Genomic DNA, 7697 nt, shown 5'->3' with positions numbered 1-7697 from the left:
TTTGTTCAAATTCATATGAAAAAAAGTTGAAAAAATAGATAAGCAAACATGTCAAAATGACCATCTTTCGACGAAGCAGTGCTTAAATTCATCCTGTTTTTTTATAAAGGTCTACAGCCGCTGCTGTCCTGTCATGCGGCTCCCTCTACCAGTGCGGTCGTCGATTACCACGTGATGTATATCATCCGGGGCACATATCAGGCTGTTCGCTGACGTCCACACACACTCACCGTCATTGGTCATAAACATGTTGGGGTCATAGGTGAAGCCGCTGTCCTCGATGGTGCCACAGTGGGCGTGCTCGCCAGGCAACTGCAGATTGATGAGCGAGGTGATTCCAAGCCTGCGGAGCCAGGGACACGTCATTAGCATGGCCCGAAGAGGTCCAACAGATTAGTTAGAGATTAGCCGGGTGGGCTACGACCGCAAATCCCGGCTTAATTTACACAATGAGCGACTTGCTGTGATTGGTGCAGGATTGCACGGCACGCACGCATGGAACGAACCGGTGACACATAAGACTGCGAAATATAAAAACACATCTTGGGCGCATTTCTAACAGGAACACATTTTCCGGTCGGCTACATTGAATATATATATATATATATATATATATATATATATATATATATATATATATATATATATCTATATCTATATCTATATCTATATATATATATATATATATATATATATATGTATGTGTAGAATACATATATAGAATATAGAATATAGAAATATGTATATATATATATATATTTAGAATAATATATATATATATATATATATATATATATATATATACATTTTCCAACTCCAAGGCTGCTTCGCATACACCAGACATATTTTTGCTGATTCATGCTGGTTACATTTTATTCTGTTTGGTTACGACACTATCAGCACCCGACATGAGCGTGCAAAGCATTAAGCGACGTCTAGCTTCCCCCACTGGTTTTCTAGGCAAACTTCCAAACCAATTAGGCAATCTACCCGACAATTCCTTATCCTAAAAAGTAGATGCAGCTGTCTTGTGTCAAAATTGTATTCACCAGGTGGTGCTAGTTCTTGCCAAATTACTTGCCATCACGTGTCTTTTGGCATAGACTTTGGAGACGCTTCCCGACTTGTTGACATTGCTTGATGTGCAATGGCCACATCACAACGACGTGTTGAAAACACGTTAAAGGAGGTCAACAGAGGTCAGCTCAGATCACTCTGGCCTCAGTCTAGATTGTCTTTGGTCAATTATGTGCTTCATTCCCTTCACATTATATCAAATGTGACGGAATGATGTTTGAGCAGTATTAATAGCGTTATTACTGGTTGAATAACGGGAAGAAAGATAAAGACATTTACTGATGTGTCGGGTACAAGCTTCTGTAGAAAACGATTATGAGCAGTAAATTCAAAACTAGGTTGTCAAATTCAAAACTTGGTTTGAAATTATTGTCTACTGTTGTTTTGAACAAGGCTTATAGCCAAAATATCAATCGATCTCTCTTTCTCCTAGTCATTTAAGGAGAAACAAGGCCAGCAGCACTGTTTCTATGTATGTGTTATGTTACTCGTAGCTGTACGATCAACAAAGTAATGAAGTATGCATGCAATTTAAAATTAAATCACATTTTAGGCAATACACATACGATCGTGCTCACGACGTCGCATGTCAGGCCACATTCAAAAAGTTTTTGTGTTTCCATACCAAAATATTGGAGTGGAGTAACCGGGGCACGCTGTGTTGTATGTGATCTGGATGCTTCCCCGCTTTCACTTAGGCCCAAGAGCGCGCTCTTCGATTACGTACAATCTTATTTAGTCACTCATAGGCTGCCAATTCAAGTGGAAAAGCATGTTTTCTTTGTTTTTGACATCATTTTACTCTCTCTGAAATCTACCAGTTCGAAGATCAGACTGAAATTGACTTAAGTCTTAATCGCTCTGCCCCGCAGGCATGTGTGTGGGCGTTTTTCCGGAGACACCATTCGATCGTGCTTCAAATCCAGTCTCCACTTGGTCTATGGCCTGAGCAATAATGTATGGTGAACAAGTTTAAATTCTGCCGATGAGTGGCAACGTGATAAAATGTCAACCACCAACCGTATGTGATGATATATATTGACCAGCGGAACGGTTAAACGTCGCCAACCTGATAGTGCAGTGACCCAAAGCCAGTTTAAAATAATGTCCGCATATGCAGCATAGCGAGCAATACTACAAGCATATGCGCATCGTTTAAGCATTCGAAACGTTTTGTAGTGATAAATAACAAGCGATCACAACTTCGACTAAATATTTCCAGTTTAGTTGCCTTGTATGAGACATCGGTGATCTTCGTCGGCGAACAAAGGCAATGTCAGACTTTATGACATTGTCTGAGTGTATTCATCCGAGCTTTTGATTGCAATTCAAATACGTGCCCAGAGTACAGAGAGAGGGTAAACACCAACCCTGTGACTCGTATGCAGCTATTAAACCCGGACCTCAGTAAACGCATGGCTGAAGACAGGCCAAGGATCTCATTTTATGTCTCGTTATATGCGGTATTCACCTTAACTGACCAGCAAACACAAATATCTTACATAAAGGTCGTAACTGCGAAGAAGCCAAAAAACACATAACGCAGCGAGAGCAAAACGTACCTTCGAAACTGTTCAATCGTACTCTTCTCACAGATTGTCTTGGTGTTTGGTCTTGCCATCGCCAAAATATCTTCTGTGATCCTGTAAAAGAAGATGGTGTTGATAAACCAACTATGACATGGTTTCTGTGCGGCAAATCTGTCGAGCCAGTCATCACGCAAACAGTGTAATAAAAACCTCGAGTTTTTTCTAGCTAACCGCTTAAAATCTTTTTTCAAAGATTAGGGGCCCTTCGCCGCTTGGGTAAATATATGTGTCGAGCAATGATGAACTGATTGAACCAGATATATAGCGAGGGGTTTGAGTTACCATCCAATGAATTTAAGCAGATAAAAGATACCGACGTTGGCAAAACACAGTTTAATGCAATAAGCTGTAGTATGTAACATATTGTGTTTAATTCAACTGAAATATGATAAATTTGCATGGGTAATTTGAAAAACGCGTTCTTGTTATAGCCGATGTAACCAGTTTGGGTTTATTTGTTAATTAGGTGGCTAAATAGTTGCCTCGATCTTCTGTTTTGAAATGAAAATAATCTACAAATTAAATTAATTAAGAACTGCACTGTTGGCTTGAACCCAGTGTCACGTCATTTGCGATGGTCTCTCAAAGTTGTACTCAACTGCGGTAAATTGATATGTTGGCCGTAAAATGCCATGCCGTAAACGCTGTCAACAGATCGTTCAAAACACGGCGAACATAACGATTTGCTTCAGAGACCACCGTGCTAAGCATCAAACTTGACCTGGTGGAGGTCATGGTGCCACGTGGGTTGACGTTACAAAGAGGCTGTCTCCATTGTCCCGCATCACCGCGTGCGTTGCCACTGGCCTGGACTGCGCAAATACATGTAGGAGATAAAGTTGATCGGCTACTTGTAGAACGGCGCAGCGACCCACGCTCATTTGGGGAAAATGTTTGCTTTCATAAATCCTTGCATGTATTGAGATCAAAGTTCCGTGAATGACGTATAAGCTAACTTCTTTAAGAAAACCAGCCCGCACATTCGGACGGATTGGATTGAACCCTCTCCAGCTTCACCGACTTCACCTACGGCTGTAGCGCCGGAGAGTTTATACGGTCCTTTCCCGATTTCGTTTGTCATGCGCCAGGACAGAAATTAACAACATGGTGTGAGCGCCGTACGTTATCTCCAATTTTTGCTACACTACTTTGCGATATATCTTACGCGTAACATATCACATATGGTTAATCAAATTCAAATTGAATTTTTGCTGCCTCTGCGGTTTTTTAATTCTTGCAAGAATTGGTTACAACCTTTTTTTGGATGCATTATTCAGATCAAACACTACGCAAAGCAATGCTTTTTGTTGTGTCCGTATCCCGCTGTCCGACCGCGAAATCCCAAGTCAACGGCAGAATTGCGTGACAGAGATTTACCTTGCCGTATTGCTTGGCAAGGTCCGCCCTAACCTCTGATGTCACCTGACTTTAGTGCGGCCGCTGTTATCAGCTGAAGGCCATGCCAGTCAAGGACAAATGGCAAGCGCTTAAAACGACTCAGGCCGGCCCGCCATAGGTGGGTGAACTCGCAAACAGACACTCTAAACAATGGGTTTCTAGGAAGATAGAAACACTAGGACGCCCACGCATGTATCCAGGACGAAAACCGGATGCAAGTCGAAGTATGACGCTATTACTGCCAGATGGGTGATAAGACGCCACCAGAAGCCATTTCATGGCGTTGCATGACGTTGACCTCAGATTGCCGTCCATTCATTTGCTCAATGTAGGGGCAGAGGTTCACGTTGCAACACTCAGGTGCATACAATTTGGTGCACTCAGGTGCACATTTCATCGCCTTGGCCTTAAATCACCCTTCGTTGATACGCTCAGTGTAGGAGTATAAGGTTCCTGTAGCAACGGTCAGGCCCATCACGCGCAGAAGACCGTACACTCTCCGGCACGGACGGTGACCGACAGGAGACGAAAGGACCACATATTGGACACTATGAAACAGTTTGATGGCTGACTGCCGAACAGATCATAGACTATCAAACCGTGTACGATGTTCAAACTATCATTGAGACCCAGCTACCTGAGAGCATGTATTGCACGATAGGGAAGCGTGCGAATCAAAGGCATGAATACGACAATAGACGTGTAGAACGCCGGGCGCTTCACCAAAACCCGTACAGAACGGGGAAGGCGCCGACTTCAGTACCGGGAGTTAGAACTGTTAGCGTTTACCCTCAAGCACTGACTTCTCAACGCCACGTGAAACAAGGAATACTGTTGCCGAGGCGATTTAACTCAACTTGTGACTTTTGCAAGGTTTCACTATGTGCTATGCATGTGTTCGTATCATGTGTTCACGAACCAATGACACATTGTCTTTTAACTATGTTTTATCCGCATTTGCCTGCATGTTTGATTTACCTCCATAGTTCTTTCCTTGATTTGAAGTTGAATGACTTGCGCATCACTACTCACACCTTTTCATTGGCCGCAGCATATGATCGGCCATAACTTGACACGGTTCTAATATTTCACCTCACATGACCCTGATCTGGAATCACCAAAAAAAGTTCACGAGGATTGATAAAATTAATGATAAATCCTTTCGCACTGAGGCAAGGCTTTTAGTGAAGGTAACAAAATACCATGGATGTGTGGCGTCTAGCGCCAGGTCATCGGGTGTTAGGAACTGACGCGGTAGGCAGTTGTTGGAGAAGCAAAACATTGCGTAAATCTTGGGACTAAGCACCAGCTAGTTGCATACATACATATATATATATATATATATATATATATATATATATATATATACGTCCTATATGTGGTTACGTACTACATAACTGCAATCTAGCTGTATATGTCGGAATGCCCACGTGCTCTGGGATCTGCAGCCACAAACACTGACAGCTTACACGCATCTCAAAGTTAAGTAATGCCTTGCGCGCTAACTATAATCATCAGTGAAGTACCCGAGTCACGTAGTGATCATCACTTCGGACGCCACCTGCAGAGCTGATTGCGTGGCTGTTTTCTGTTGCTTCGGGGGGCCCTCAGGCAGGCGTGAAAGCAGCGTCGGGCTTACAAACTGTTACCAAACAAGCATGCATAACGCAGCATCCAGTCGTTCGGCGCCCCACATCATAAGCAGAGAAACTTTTGTGTCTGCTCGCTGCAGGCACATAGCCAATATTTTGCCGAGGATGCGAAGGGCAAAGTTTGTCGGAGGAGCCCCCCAACCTGCACGGCCTACGGTTTCGTAATAGGGGTCTCACAGTTTTTCCACGGGACCAGGCGATGTCTCTTTGGGCCCCTGGATTCGTAGCTGTTATCTATTAAGGCCCACCCATGCTCTGCGGGGCCCCCCGTTCTGAACAACAAAGGCTTCTTGACCGAGGCAGGTTTCGCAGGTGCTGGTGGAAACCCGGTGGAAAGCTGAGTAATTGTGGTTGCATTTTAATTCATTAACGAAGTTACCTATAAAATATAGATTTAGGCACAATTCGGGCGCTGGAAGGAATGGGGTTTTTAAGTAAGGGAGCATCACCCGTTCGACCCATGTTAACATCCTTGGTCTGTTGGGTCGTGTTGTGTTGTGCTGGGCTGCATGGCAAACAACTGCGTCTATCGTGGAGCTTACTTAGCCGGCTGAAGGGCTCACCAGTCTCGGCAGTGGACGTGGCCACACGGTGGAGTCGCAGCCTATTGAAGCCCTCTGTTCAGCCCACGTTGGATGAATCTTCGCTTACTGTTTGAATTTGATCGCTGTTGTTTGCAAAAATTTCAATGTTGACAGGTATTGTTATGGCTAAATTTAACTTGTTAACCATCATCATCTTACGAAGGAATTTTAGAAATAAACACGACCAGGGAAACGCGAGTTTGCTTTCTCCGCCCCTCCACCATACTCATTTGAAACTATGGTGAGCAAAGCACCGGGATGGACGCGCTTTACTAAAGTGATGCGTTTTATGCTAACAGGATGGGCCATATTTCCACGCAGCGCTTACCTATTCCCAAATGCACGTATCCAAGCCGGGGATAGTTATGAAGGAAATCACGGAACTGCTCATATTTGGTTCCCGCCTTACGAACACCTGTACGATAAAATGCCTAGCTTTTGAGATATTCGTATTCACGATTGCTTTGCGATTCCGGACTGCGAAAGGCAACTCCATGAACTGCAGGAGGAAATACAGATTTTGCTGTTTTTTCTCGGAAGAACAAACCTTATCTGTTTGTCATTGGTGAGAAAGCTCCGCTGCGTGCTTATTTCGTAGCATGCCTCACAGTACCACTCTGGTCAGATTGCATTTTACCCAAGGTCAGGTCAAATGTATTACTTAGGTCGCGTCAGGCATCGAAGTCATTGCGGCAATGACATGAATAATGCATTCCCGGTTGGCAGGCTTGCAAATACAAAGCGTGTGATCGATTTGGTCGCACTCAGTTAATTAACACGTCCCAGCAGTACATGCTGGATAAGAGACAGAAGCGGGCCCGTGTCAGAGAGAAGGGCACAGACGTTACCAGCTTTTTAGGGAGGTGCATGCGACTTGTGTAGCCCAGTCCATTTTTATCGCCCGATATAGCTATAACCACGTCATCGTTGCCACCTCCAGCATATTGCGAATGCTCGAAATGAAGTAAAGAAACACAAGATATCTGGGCTAATTTCTCCTCAAAGAGTCCAGTGACCGTCATACCTCTGCCACTACTCACGGCTGCAACATGGAACCTTGTGTTGATGCACTCGGTGCATCCATTGTCGAACACATCAATGTCGTTTCCGAAAAACCACCGATTATCTGTGCAGATCTCTAAAAAAAACTTCGCGCAATCATGGTTTAATAGGAAGTAAATCTAGACTTAGTCTAAAAAATTGGGATGGAATATCACTCGGGTACAGGAAATTTCAAAGAATCATCTCATTTTGTTCCAGAGCTCTCATGGAAAGTTGCAGTGATAGAGTTCCACTTCTGCCCCTGTCGCACAGGCCGAGGGCACCAGAGGCAGACCAGGGGCAGCCAAGTCCTTATTTTTAGAGATTATCCTTAACAAATGGCGAGAGAGAGAGAG

The sequence above is a fragment of the Pollicipes pollicipes genome, unplaced genomic scaffold (genome assembly GCF_011947565.3).
Source record: "Pollicipes pollicipes isolate AB1234 unplaced genomic scaffold, Ppol_2.1 Scaffold_3447;HRSCAF=4054_pilon_pilon_pilon, whole genome shotgun sequence".
Classification (NCBI taxonomy): domain Eukaryota; kingdom Metazoa; phylum Arthropoda; class Thecostraca; order Pollicipedomorpha; family Pollicipedidae; genus Pollicipes; species Pollicipes pollicipes.
The sequence above is the reverse complement of the archived record's forward strand: the minus strand, read 5'-3'. Positions refer to the sequence as shown.